Genomic DNA, 15,719 nt, shown 5'->3' with positions numbered 1-15,719 from the left:
TTATTAAATTTATCTTACTGTGGAGCTTTTCTTCTCAGGTCTCTGCTGAAAATGAGCCACTGAGCTCAGTCGGACTAACCCGGTCAACAAATGTAAAATAAATAAATAAATAAATTTGGCATTGTATTTATTTCTGAGAGGAGCTGATGCCCATCTATGCAGCTGTTTACATGGGCATAGAATTTGGCAGTAAACAATATCACATTTGTAGTAGGAGTCATCAGCATGGAAGGGGCTTTTGGATTTTGCCATATTATCACTCGGTTTTAGTAGATTAACTTTCATCTAGTCTCTTGAATACCAAGGTATTGGAAGATGAGTCAGGCTTCTTTCTTATGAAGAATGTGATTGACTTGTAGTCTAATCTGACCAGGGAGGAAGTTGACCACAAAGAAGCCCACACTCAAACCCCCAAAAATTCTGGAGTACTATCAGCAAACTTGGGTCTATATTATGTGATTGAAGAATCTCTTCTTCGAACACATAGTAATCGACACAGATACAGTGAACACTGTAAACCTTGGGAAAAAATTAATCTGGCCATAAAATAAAAAATACACATTGAAATACTAATCAAGTAGGGGGCTGTGCCTCCACACCCCTTAATTAAATATACCAATTCCGAGATCACTCTGCAGTGAAGGAAAGGGTGATTCCCGATAACGTCCAACCGTGGAAAAAATTCAAGGATGTGGCATTTGCGGTTTACAGCATTCACTGTATATGTGTCTATTATTACGTGTTCGAAGGAAAGATTCTTCAATCACATAATATAGACCCAACAAACTGTTACACCCAGGGAACCTATCTCCTCCTAATCCATCCCCTAACAGCTCTCCACTCGAAAACGCCACTCTTCTTAGCTCCTTCTTCATTAACTCCATACAAAACCTAACTAAACCAAACAAGGATACCTGCCTTGACTCTCCTCACTACCCCCACAGACAAAACTCCTTTCTCTATCAAGCCTGTCCTCACCTCCACCATCAGAAACTCAATAAACTAAAACCCTTCTCCCCTTCTCCTGACAACCTGCCTCTTCTATACCTCAAACTCGCCACCCCTTCTATCGGTTTTCCAGTCTCCATCCTCATCAATAGATCAATTCAGGAAAATTTTGTCCCTAATATCTGGAAGGAAAAAGTCCTATATAATACCCTTACATAAGGAGGTAACTCCACTAACCCCCTCCAGTTTCAGGCCTATCGCAATTCTATCCCCTCTCTCTAAGATTCTGGAAAAGTGCATACACAAGCAGCTCATCTCATATCTCATTCAGGAGAATCTCTCCACTCCAACACAACATGGTTTCCGACCATATCATAGCACAACTACAGCACATCTATCCTTCACTAACTCTATCACTACATCTCTTAATAATAACAAATTAGTGTCATGCCTCTTCCTCAACCTTTCTAAAGCATTTGACACTGTGTCTCACAAATACCTTCTTTCCAAGCTCTCCAACTTTAATCTCTCTACCTCTGCTCTATCCTGGTTCTCTTCATGCATATCAAATAGAGCTCAATCAGTCAAATGGCTGTCCTCACCTTTTCTCCCCATTCAAACTGGTGTGTCCCAAGGCTCCATCCTGGGAGCACTATTAATTAACATCTTTACTAATAATCTCTACCAATCATGCCCTCTCTCCACACTCATACAATATGCCGACAACTCTACCATCATCACAGCCTCTGACAGTCTACCCCACCAACTCTCCCTCACTCAAGACACCCTCCACTCACTTGAAAGATGGCTCACAACTAATCAACTCCTACTTAATGCCAATAAACAAAACTACTTATTTTCCTCCCCAAGTCCCTCCAACACTTCAAAACCTCCTTCTCAGTCTCTTCTCTAAACAACACTACTATTAAGGTCAAATCTCACACTAAACCTTTCACTGTTTTTATAGCTGATGAACTTAAATTCGACATCCACATCTATAACTGCATCAAGAAGACACATCAAAAACTAGGACTACTATACAGAAATAAAAAAATTCTTAACACAAGAATCTAAATTGTCCCTATCTCAAGCTTACCTGCTACCTACCCTACTATACACCATCCCAATCTTCACTAACCTTCAAAAAAATGTGTCAACCAAACTCGAGCTTACCTAAAATAAACTTGCTAGATTTGCCACTAATCTCCCCTACCATTCAGATCACTGCCTTTCCTTACAAAAGCTCCACTGGTTAGAACTCCATAATCAACTCCTCCTGCCTCAGCTCCTTCTGACAGATACTATCCTCCATCAACCCACAGCCTGTCCATCACTAGCAACCAGCATCTCTCCTTATGTCCCCAATCGGGAACTTCGTAGCTCTGACCAGCACCTCCTTCAAATCACCAAACCTAATAAAACTGTAGGAAAAATGCTATATAGCCACTCAGCTAGATCCTCTTGGAACCAACTTCCTCCCCATGTCAGAGCTATCCAAAACCCGGCTAACTTCAAACTCACTGAAAAGGAGTATCTGCTTAACTCTTGGAACTGCCCCTGTAAAGACTCTACTTGAACCTTCCCTACTCTGCCTCTCCTCCGTCTTTCTGCCACTATTTTCACTGTACCTATTTCCTACCTGTATTCTAGACATTCCTGCTCTTTGACCATTCCCCTTCCACTATAATGTTCACTCTATACTTCTACCTCCTATCTCTCCCTCCTCTTTAATTCTATACCCCTCTTCTTCTTTTGCTTTGTGCCTAGATCTCTCTCTCTCTTTGACACCTGTATGACTCACTGCACGTATGCATAGATTAGTACTTTACCATCCAGTGTATGATTTTCATTGTTCATCCTGTGCTTATAAGGCACACAAGCTTCTCAGCTTCATTTAACAAAGTACATGAATAACAATCATGAAATTTAATAATTTTCTTCATTAGCCCTAAACCATATCTATTAAACATATCTAAAAATTAATTGTACATTTCACTGTTGATTGTATGTGTAACTACTTTATTGATTGTAAAAATTATTTGCTGTAATGGAGCTTTTCTCCTTGTATCTCTCCTGAAAAGGGCACCTGCCCAGCCAGACCAACCCAGTTAACAAATGGCAAATAAATAAATATTGATAAGGACCAAGTCAAGGATTTTGTCACCTCTGATTGGGGGATGGACTAGATGTTCCATGGAGTTTGCATTGATGAAATCCTAAAATTTATGGGTATACATATTTGAGGACATATACGTCTCCCTGCTTATAAAGGGTTAAGTGATGTTTCCCAGAAGAAAGATGTTTTTTCTTAATACACAGGGATTCCATTCTAGTTAGGTAGGAGGTATGGGCCAAGGGGGTCATGGGGGGTGGTCCTATAGTTAGCTATCATATGATAGGGGTGTTTTTTATTAGTAAGTTCAATGTAGATGAGTTCCAGGTCATTATCATGTCTAACAAGTGTGGAGATCATTTTTTTAAGAATATAGAGACACCACCACCTATAGTATTTTTCATATAAGGTGGTGGGCATGAAAGTGCGATAGGCATTCATATTGATAATGTTTTCTGAGGTGCGGTCATGGTTGAAAAGGATCAGTAGACCAGTCATCCTATCTGTTTAACAAATGCTAAATGAGTAAAAAGTAATTATGCATATATACAAACTTACTGTTGTTCGGATGTAAAATGCTAGGTAAACAAATAATAACCATTTCTAATTTACATTTCTGTTTGTAAAGCAATACCTATAAATGTCTCATAAAGATAAATATATTTTATTTCTGCAGCATAAAATGAATAATTCAGGTTGACTTCATCAATGTTGAAATCTGTGGTATCGTAAAGAGAGAAGTCATACTAATAAATGGGGCCTACATCCTGAATGCTTCATTTGGAATCACAGCTGTAGCTTAAGCTGTTTAGATATTCATACTGAACTTCCTGTCATGATTCCTTGGTCTATACATTATGATTAGCCTTGCTGCTAATAAACACATCTTAACTGCATGTTATCAATTCCCAGAATATTTCATAGGCTGCAAATGACCATAGCAGCTGTTTCATTAAACAACATTTTGTGTTTGAATAACAGATTTAGCAAAACTGTTTATACAGAGCCGTTATTATGTGATGGAAAGATAATTCAATGGCTGAACTATACAGTAAAATCATGGCTTCTCAGATACTAAGCCCGTTGTAGATAAAGGCTATTAGTTACATACACATTCCCCCCTCGTTATAACTAGCCACTGATGCAATACAGAAATAGAATTAAAAGTTAATAACAGGGATAACATTTTGAGACATGACTCATTTTCAACAGGAATGTGTAGATATTGCACATTAGTTTATTTGTGTTTTGGGGGTTATTAAATGCTTTTAGCTATATATTAATTAGAAATATCTAAATGAGAAATATATAAAGATAATTCCAAATGAATCACCCTGATTCTGAATGTCTACATTAGTATTAGTAGTGTTAATTCAAATAAAAAATTTAAATTACAATATTTCTTAAACACAAAAAAGGTCTAATTCCATCGACCTTAAGAAGGTCTTGGTTTCCTTCCAAAATGTTCCAGTTTTCCCTAATAATATTTTGAATGAGCACTGAATCAACTATCATGTCCAAATTGCAGTATATATGTCCTTTATTGGTTTTATTACTAATATTGGCCGGGATTCACTAATACTCCGTGTAAGACTAAGTCTTACTCAGAAACTGCAGTCTAAGAGTATGACATCAGCGCATCATGCATATTCATGAGGGCACGCTGACTCAAGTCTAAGGCAAACACTGAGCGTGCACGAGTGCAGTTGCGTGTCAGACTGCCGAGCAGTCCAAATATCCACGCCCATGCAAGTGCCTAAACTGCAAATGTCAACTGAAATGAGTGAGTCTGTTCAAATGTCTACATACCCAACACTACACTTCCCCACATTCTAAATCCCTGTACAAGTTTAAAATGTAAAGCTTTCCTTTTTTTTTTTTTATTATTCCCAATATAGCTGCCGGTATTTGTGCGTGTATGCGCGGGATTGCCCATTGCTTAGCTACAGTTAGCAGTGTAGACATCGAAGAGGATAATAAACTACTTATATGCAAATTAAGCCAAATAGCAATAGCGTAGTGGTAGAGCCCTCGCACAAAGAGGAGGCATTCCCGGTTCGAGTCCCGCCACGCCCCTTCCTATTTTCTGTAGGAAATCTGTGCATAAAAAGAATTCCTGACATTTACCTTTTAAATTTTAGTAAAATGCATTGAAATGGCCTATGTGGTAGTGAACGATATTTTATATATATATATATATAAGAAGGTGGAATGGTCATGCATACTGATAAATGCATAAGTAACGTATCTTAAGCAATGTGAAGCACTGCGAAGCAAAGTTTACTAGTATTAAGCACAGTTAAGTATAATTGCTCATAGCTTAGCACTGCTTTAACTAGTGCAATGGCTTTGCGTGGAGCTGCGCATCGCGCCAACTAATGCAAACAAAACATGTTCGCGCGGAGCTGCGCACAGCGCTTACTAGTGCAACATTGGGCAACATCGGGCTATGTAGACCAATGTCGAGCAACGTTGGGGAAAGTTGAGCAAAGTCTGCTAAACACAGCCACACCTCCTAGCCGGTCTGGCCAGTAGTAAAATAAAAAGCAATGACAGGCCTCGAACCCTGGATACTGTGCACCATATCACAGTACTAAACCACTAAGCCATGACAGCTTTACATATGGATGCATTTCCAACACACTCATATAAATCAATGGAAGTTTACCCATTGCGAAGCAGGCTTGCTTTTAGCTGAGATTTTTCAAAACCGGCGAATCACAAATAAGTTCGGGAAATGAGGCATATTTAAGCTCCATATGCAGGAATAATTGCCATAACTGGTTGTAGCTCCCATCTGCAGACAGTATGGCTGGTGTTGGAGAGGGCTGTCATTTTCGAGTGCAATGGTGGGGCATTGAGGAGTCAAAAGTAATGGTTTGGCTCCTCGTCCATCATCATGATGCAAGACTCTTGCAGGGCCAGTTTCAGGGCACTGAGTACAAAGTGGAAGCCTGGAACTGTCTAGCACATGATCTCACCATTGCCACATGCATCCCTCGGACTGGTGAGCAGGTCAGACACCACTACTCAGACCTGAAGAGACGCAAGGAGGACTGACTGAACCAGTGGATACAGGAGGCCCGTGAAATGGAAAATGCTCCACTACTGAGTATGTAGCCATGGAATGAAGTATGTAAGAATTGCTATTGTAGTCTATCTTATGGATAGGTATGTCTCAATATCCCTTTATTTACTTCACAGCTGCAAGTGTCCATGCTGCGAATCAGCAAGCCTATGCAGATAAGCTGCTAAGGCTGCTCCACCAGGCAGGTTAGTAATTATTCTGCATGTGTTGTCATATAAAAGAAGTGAGAGAACCTGAAAAAGAGTGTTGTAACCCATTAATAAAGGTATAATAAGTATTGAATAACTTCTCTGCATGTACTGTTATATAAAATAAGTGAGACAGCATGAAAAGGTGTTGTAACCCATTAATAAAGGTATAATATGTCTTGAATAAAAGACCTCTACATGCAGTGATATATCAAATAAATGAGAGAGCCACTAGAAAAGTGTGTAATGTAATTAATAAAGGTATAATTCCTGGAGTATGTCCGTGTCACTTTCTTCGATATGTTGTTGTACCCTTGCATTATAGAAATAGTACTGTTGTATTAAGCGCAGTCAACCCATACAAGGGTAGGCCCATATAAAGTAGATGAAGGGAGTGCCAGTAGCTCTTAACATTTATACAGTCCTCAACTGTCGGTTCATGGCCAGAATGTACAGGTTAATCTGGCACATTAGTAGCTTGTTATTGTGTTCCCCAGAAATGTCAGTGTGCTGCTAGAAATGTAGGGGGCTGTTAACATATACCTGATAATGTCACCTGAACACATCCAGATATGTAGATATATAAATATAAATTAAATATATAAATATGTAGCAGTAACATCTGCATCCAGGACAGTTTGTATGTCAGATACAGGTCAGGTATATCAAAAACTAGCAAAACCCATTTCACAATTTAACGGACATTGCCTAGTGTAATAATACATGTAGGGGATATATAACTGCAGTCAATAGGAATGTAGTGTAAACTATAAGTATATATAAGTTGTTAATGGAGGTATCTTTTTACACCCTACTGTATGTGCATAAACAATGCAATTCCACACCTCAATGGGTATGTCTAATCTCATAACATTTGTTGGGACACATGTCCTATTGGTTTATAAATATCTGCATTTACTTTGATGCATGTGCCCTGTTCACATACCACAATCTTGGTGGCCTGTTGCCACCAATCAATCCTGCATGCTGTTGGAATGTCCACTGTTGTTCTATATATGCATGTGTTATGCTTGCTGTTCAACTGTTGGCACTCTGGTGTGTTGGGTTAATGGGAATACTACTGTATGCTGTTACAACTAAATTGGAATGCTGTTGGCTATTACTAACCCATATTGTCATTAAATCCTCCTAAACATAGAACATATGGGAAGGCCGGTCCCATCGGACCTACCTGTCCCACCTCAGCTGGCGATGGCACCTGGCACCAACAGGTCTGGTGCCCAGCCTGGGACCTCCACCTCAGTTGGTCCTGTGCCACCTTTGGGTGGAAGCACTGCAGGAGATGGGGCTTGTCCCCCCAGTGCAAGCATGGCCGGAGAAGGGCCACCTGCCGCCCTCCGAATGGTCCAGGCTGAGGTGCATAGGGAGATCGAGCATTCAGTCACTGATCCTCTATGCCAGCTTGAGGCAAGAGTGGCGCGACTCACGGGTGAACCTGCCCCTCCTACGGAGCCCCCAGCACAGCCATCCCAATCTGCTCCCACAAAAACATTACGCCCCATACATAGCTGTCCATTTTGCACACATGTCTGCTGGACACATAAACTGAAATTTAATTGGCAGTACAACATACTTCATTGTCCTCACCCCTCTCTCAGGGGAGGAAGGTTTCAAATGTCCCTCCAAATTACTAGTATATGCACAGCTGTTGCTGTTAAAGAAATGGGCAGCTATGGACCTTCCCTACACCCATCCTGCACATCCTGAGCTGTTTTCCCTACTGTCTTTCCCTCTTTGTGCCCCTTTTTCATCACTTTCCTATCTCCCCATTTTCTTTTCTTTCAAAGAAATGAACGCGGGGGTTAGCGAGAGTAAGCACTTTTAAGCAGTAGCTAAGTATTGCTAAGCTTCGAGCAAACCCGCGCAAACCCGCTTACAACTGCTTAAAAGTGCCTTAGTCACCCTGCATGTGAGGGGCCTTGTTCTGCTCAGCAACAAAATAAAACACCAATGTCAGTCTTGAACCCCAGACCTTGAACACACTAGACTGCATGAAGTCCCACTAAGCCACAGTAGATACACTATATATATATATATATATATATATATATATATATATATATATATATATATATATATATATATATATATATATTTTATATATATATATATATATATATATATATATATATATATATATATAACCTGTGTGGAACTTTGCCAGCAGTTGTTGTGGAATTGCATTACATGACAGTGATAACAGAACCAGCCATTTTAGCAGTAAATAATGTTACAGCAGCACTTTACAACCCCCACACAGTATCATAGCAGGACAATCCCCACCCAAATGTACAAAATACCTGCGTGTTCAAGGTCCAGCAAGGATGTAGGTAGGCATACTCAGTACTGGAATTGTCCAGTTTTCATGAGCATCCTGTGCTAATGTCAACAAAAAAAAAAACACAAACTGTGCAGAAGTGAGTACATTAATATCCACAGTATAGCAGTTCACAAACAGTTTATGTGCCAAATGAAAACATCTCAATAACTACGTATGTATGGAAGCTAATTGTATAAGTAGAAAAGAAACTACATACTTCCATGTATCTTGTGTTAGCATTTGTAGGGGTGAGTACAATTCTACACTGACAACTGTGTACTAGAAGTGGCAACATTCAGGTCTGAGTACAACATTCAAATCACTAGCTACTCCCCTAGCATCAGTTACAAGAAGTACACCAACCTTCTGACTTAAACAACGGTGTCCACAGCAAACATGCATGGTCCCCACTTTGGAAAGCTGAAAGGGCTTCGCCTACCTGACCTAGCAATTTATAGCATTTGGTTGCTATGACAGTGAGTACTGCAAGTACCACACAGCAGGCTGCATGCAATTGCCAAATGTTGGCCAACAACTGGTACAGAGGCCATCACATGCACATGTGCAGATATCTATAAAAGCAAACTGTACTAGCTGTCCACACATGCAATCATTTCATTGCAGGTACGGAGAGAGAGAGAGAGAGAGAGTGTTACAGAGTGACATAGAGAGACACAGAGAGACACAGACCACAGCAACAGCAACAGGAAACAAAAAAGATAGAAAATATTTTGGAAAAAAATATATATTGAAAAAAAACATTGAAAAAAAAAAATATCCTGAAAAAAATATATATTGAAAAAATATATATATTGAAAAAAAGAAAATATATTGAAATATATATATATATATATATATATATATATATATATATATATATATATATATATTGAAAAAAAGAAAATATAGTGAAAAAATATATACTGAAAAAAATATATATTGAAAAAATATATTGAAAAAATAATATATTGAAAAATATAATATATTGAAAAAAAATATTTTGAAAAAAAATAAGACATAAACAAAATAAAGTGTACAAAACACACGGAACTGACTACTACAAACACATACAAAGGAAAGGTATGTAACAGCTATGTATTTACTGGCATGTAGTAGATGTTTTTGAAGAGTACTCTACATAGTTTGAATCATCCATATGTGGCAGCAGTACATATCTACGCACAGATGCCCTGCATAACTACTGCCATGGAGAAATCAGTGTGTAGCTGTGTGCAGTGGGATATGACTGTGACATATGTAGTTCAGCATTAAATGTCAAACATCTGATCCATGTTATCTGTGTTCTGTACAGTAGTGTGTACAATGTCTGTTTGGGGGAGTAGCGCATACAGTTATGTAAACATGGATGTGACAGAGTAACAAATGCATGATAGACATATTAATGTGTAGCTTAGCATTGGCAACAGCTGTACCAGGCTAGTATGCTAATTTAGCATTTGCAGCTATATATACACCCTCTAATATTACTGTGTGCTCACATGTGACATCTGTTCATGTTGCAGCAAGGCCCAACAGGTCAGCCATGAGGTACATGGACTTACAACAGTGTGGTCCTTGTGTGTGTATGGCACACACATACAGAGAGATCTGTCCATGTCAGATATATTAGCATCTGTACATGTGCATAGAGCAAGGGACATACTGCAACTGTTTGTGAAAGGTGGATATATATATATATATATATATATATATATATATATATATATATATATATATATGTTGTTGAAGGTTGTTATGTGCATATTTCTATGTAGGTTGTAGTGTGTGGCAAACCAGACAGCATACAGTGCTGGTATATGACATGTGGTGGTTAAACGCTGTGGGTGTGATTCATCAGGTTTGCAGTGTTGCAGCCAGTGAGGCCTGCTAAAGCTACATGGACTGAGAACACCTTCAATGCATTCCGCACAACACTGTGCAATATTATGACATAACTGTATACCTCACAACCTTCCCATACTTGATATTCCCACCATGAAAGGTGGACTGTATATGTGCCTATATGTATATCTATATGTACACCAATGGATGTTTATATGTATGTGTGTGTGTATATATATATATATATATATATATATATATATATATATATATATATATATATATATATAGAGAGAGAGAGAGAGAGAGAGAGAGAAAGGGTCATATTTACTGCAACAGATGCCTGGTGACAAAGCCATGGACTCAAGCTCAATGCTGACACTGCATTGGCATCCCTCCTTGCAAAAACTCAGTACCCATTAACTACCACATAGGTGGTAGTCTACTTAACACTGAAGGTGTGATAAGAGACCATGGAACACAGGTGGACAGTAGTCTCCCCTTTGATAGTCACAGTGCAACACTAGTCATGTAATCTGTCTACATGGCACATGTCATCACAAAAAGTGTGTCATCTAGGGAAACATATCTCTTGTAATGCTATTGAGTGTATAGGTCACATGACACACATTGTGTATGTGTGATGTTTAATGTTGCAGTTGTGTGGTAGCTATGGCTGGCACTGGCATGTCCACAATATGTCCTACACTCACCATAATCACTGTACAATGGCTATGTTTAACAATGGTATTCCATCAGGTATACATGCACCACTCATCCTGTGTGTATACATAGCATGCATGTGCTAAACCTGTGTCCACAATTATCTGCTAAAGACACAGATGCTGTAATCAGAAATGGATATCTATGTGACACACTGATACACATCCACCCATGGTATATATACCTGTGAGTGATGGTGCACAGGGCATTGCAGAGCTTTTAATACTTGCACAGCAATGGTTGTGTCCATGTACACATTGCGTTCCAGGGTGAGGCCAATCATTGAACAAAACACACATGCATCAAAGCCATGTATACTGTTATTAGCATGGGCTGTCTACACTCACACTGCCTGCTGTTGAGCAACACACGTCCTGCATGCTGTCACATTTGATACAAATGAGTGGCTTGTGATACTGTACCCCACCATCACACGCTATTGAGTATGTTCTGGATTGCTGGTGGTGTGTGTGTGTGTGTGTGTGTGTGTGTGTGTGTGTGTGTGTGTGTGTGTGTTGGTTTTAGTGAGGAGTGTATGTGTGCATGTGTTCATGTGTGCATGTGTGCATGTGTTCATGTGTGCATGTGTTCACATGTGCATGTGTTCATGTGTGCATGTGTGCATGTGTGCAGACACCATGTACAGGTCGTAAAGTGTGTTTCCTGTCTTCCTGTCACAGGTGCTGATTTTGGGCTGGTTCACTGCAGCAGGGAAACTGATGTCACTGAGCATAATAGTGATAATGATGATAGGTGTGTTGAGGCACAGGCATGTTTGCCAGGGTCTATCGTTGGGCCAACAATCGACAGTACACAAGTGTCCACCTCATCCATGCACAGAGTCATACTGCCAATACATCCATCACCAATGCCCTTAGCTGAGGGACAACATACAGCCGGCATTGGCCAGGACAGTGTGGTATCTATGGCACATGCATCCTGACACAGCAGCCATACCCAGATGTCTGGAAGGGTACCACATAGGCAGATGTCCAGGGGGTTCTCATCAGAGCACTGCTGCTCATCATGCCACTGGAACACGTGCCACAGGTCTTACAACCTCACGCATGTTCCAGGCTGTCATGGAGGCACAGGCACATATGGAACGGTACACCAGACAGGGACTAAGGGCACAGAGGGCACATAGCACTGCCATAATTGACAGTATCCATGACCTAGCAGGTGCCATCCATCATTACACTGAGGTCACTGATAGACGGGGTGAAACATTAGATGTCCTCCGCAATGTCATGTCCATGTGTCAGGACAGTGCGGGATGGTTGAGTCATCGACGTGGGCATATGCCAGCAACATCAGCAGCTGGCAGTCACTGCAGACGTCCCTCAAGTCACAGCTGCTCCCGTAGTGCCAGTACCAGCTCCAAAAATGTTGGGGGTGGGCTGTCCATAGACCGTCCTAGAAGACCACATGCACGTGGCTCTGGACAGTCCCAGCAGGGACCTGGGTCCATTGTACATCCATCTACCTCTGGGGATAGTACCCAGTCAGGCTTAGTACCTGATTGTGTCAGTAGCACCCCTGCCAGGCACAGGTACTGTATCCGTGGCCAGAGACAGTGATCTGTAAAGCAGGCAGGTACAGTCTGTGGCTGTCCCACAAATACCCATATATGGCAGCCACATGGTGAAACTGTATGCATGCAGACACACACACACATAAACAAGACACCTAGGGCTACCACATACCCGCACACATTACATCAACATTGGCCCATAGCAGTACTCTTGGCCCTCACACACACATACATGTCGATTGTATGACTCACTGTAGGCCTCTGGCAAACAAGCAACACACCCTGTGCATATGATGAAACCTGTGCCACCTCCTGTCATCTGTAACATTGATGCAGGAACAGGCTACCATGGTGCTGATGCACAGGCTGACTTTATAGCAGGATAGCAATGTTAGCATGTTGTCAGCAGTAGAGTGTAATGATATGCTTGAAAGTGTAGCTGAGCAGGCACGATGCATTTAAGCTATGATGGCCAATGTAGTAATGTTTACACCAGGGTTAGTTCCAATAGTGTATTGTCCGCCCACATGCCACTTGGCTGATGTGTGTAGTATTGGCAGCATGTGTTAGAGACTGGACAGTATGTGGGGGATGTGTGTGGCACAGATTTGCAGGTGTACATTTTTGAACATGGTGGAGGTGCACTGTCTGCATGTACGTGCATAGTGGACACATGGGCAGGGTGACATGCCCTGTATTACACAATAGCACTCCATAGTCTCGATTGGTGGCCAGTATGCATTGTACTACACACATTTCGGAACTTGACTACACATGTGTCTATGACATGGTTTGTCACTGTGCTGTGGGTGATACTGTTACTATCTGTCATTGTTTTGAATTCTGGTAGTATACATAACTTCAACAGCCTGACCATAACCAATCGTTAGATGATGTCTTTACAACTGACACACAGATGTAGGACACACAGTAACAATTGGATCCTTCAAGTACTATACTATCCCAGTAACCAGTGGTATTTACCTGCACCCATTACTGAGATCACTCCTGTTTGGCATATAGCTCTCTTAGGTATAAGCAATCACAGTAGGGATATGTCCGTCCACGTCTGGTAATGCATACTGTGGCCTATAATGCATTCTCCAGATGACACACACATCCTCCACAAGGGTATCACACAGACAGATCCCTGTTGTCAAACCCATGCTGTAAGGCTATAAGCCAACCAATGCATAGTTATCCACCTTTAGGGAACATAGTATCCCCACAGTACTGCATAGGTAGTAGCCACCAACATGAAGAACAGGTACCGATGTGTACATGCAACCAAGTGGTACGTTATCTCTCCTTTGATAATCACATTTCCAAAGGTATGTTTAAATCCCCTGGTGGATCACATAAGCAATAAGGGGTCTGCATGCATATCCACAAAGGTTGTTGTACACCTATAATGAATAGCCATCATTGCTAGACCTTGCTGTGTTTGAACAGGTCTGACATATACCTCGGCCAAAAACCTTCACTCACACAATTTTATAGAAACCGTAATGAGTGTGTGTGTGACACAGTTAACCTAGGCCAGGGATCACTGCAGTGGCTGGCCTTGTCACAAGCATACAGATGTGACCTATGGTCTGGAAAGCAGCAGCACACTCTTGAAAAGATGACAGATGTGTTCTTGGAGAAAGCAGGGTTCCCACACATGCAATAATTGAGGTCACATGTATGTATATGTATTTGCCACACAGATACCTTACATGTGCAATGCACATACTGGTGTCATACTGATATGTCATACAGGAGTAAAAGCAAAACCCACAACCCATTCACCAACAGTGTCACACACACACACACACACACACACACACACACACACACACACACACACACACACACACACACTTGCCATGTGCAGGATTCAAACCCCTACCTAACTACTTCATGATACAAGAGGAGTATGTATTAACACGACACACTATTCACATTACTGTGAGTTCCCTTTTCCACAGGTATATTTGTAGGATGGTGACATCATCAGACCTGACAAAGATTAGTATACCACTTTTAAGGTGTTTGAGTACTCTCCAAAAAGGTTGCACTTCTCCAAGGAGATCACACACAAACAGACACACACACTTGTTAATTGCAGGATTCAAACCCCTACCTAACTGGTTTATGATACTACAGGAGTATGCATTTGCAAGACACACTATACACATTACTGTGCATTCTTTTTTCCACAGGTATATTTGTAGGATGGTGACATCATCAGACCTGACAAGGATTAGTATACCACTTTTAAGGTGTTTGACTACTCTCCAAAAAGGTTGCTTCTTTCCAAGGAGATCACACACAGACACACACACACACTTGTCAAGTGCAGGATTCAAACCCCTACCCAACTTGTTTATGATACTACAGGAGAACACATTTTCACGACGCGCTATACACATTACTGTGAGTTCTATTTTCCACAGGTATATTTGTAGGATGGTGACATCATCAGACTAGACAAAGTGGGTTAAATTAGGTGACATTGGGTGGGCTACATAGAAGGAATGTCTAAACACTTTGGCCATGTGATCATCAAAGGAGAGTTTACTATCTAACTGTGTCCCCAGGGCCTTCATGACTTTCTCCATACATACTGGAGTACCACCTATGTGGTAATTTGTTAGCACTTTGTTTTAGCCAAAGGGGATGACTATGCATTCTTTGGCATTCTTCTTGGGGCATTGTTTTGACATCAGGTATCTGTCTCTGTAAGCCTCTTCTGGAGGATGTGTGTGTCAGCCATTGAGTCGATTATGGACCACAGTTAGCAGTCATCTGCAAACCTGTTCAGCCATACTCCTCCCTTGCTTGCCTGTACCTCTGAGCAGTGTCTACTGAACTGGTGGGGTCCATGGACCAAGACCTGTGGGATGCCATTTGTGACAGTCTTAGAGTCGGACATGGCACCTGCAACTCTGAACATGTGT

General features: G+C 40.9%; 1 protein-coding gene across 9 annotated transcripts in view; it reads left to right on the top strand.

Moving 5' to 3' along the window:
• DLG2 (discs large MAGUK scaffold protein 2) overlaps positions 1-15,719 on the top strand; it is a 4,792,098-nt gene that overhangs the window by 3,655,226 nt on the left and 1,121,153 nt on the right. The gene's annotated exons all lie outside the window — the stretch shown is intronic.

This window comes from Protopterus annectens, chromosome 5.part0 (assembly GCF_019279795.1).
Source record: "Protopterus annectens isolate FY-2018-M chromosome 5.part0, PAN1.0, whole genome shotgun sequence".
NCBI lineage: Eukaryota > Metazoa > Chordata > Ceratodontiformes > Protopteridae > Protopterus > Protopterus annectens.
This window is presented reverse-complemented; position numbering and strand designations above follow the sequence as displayed.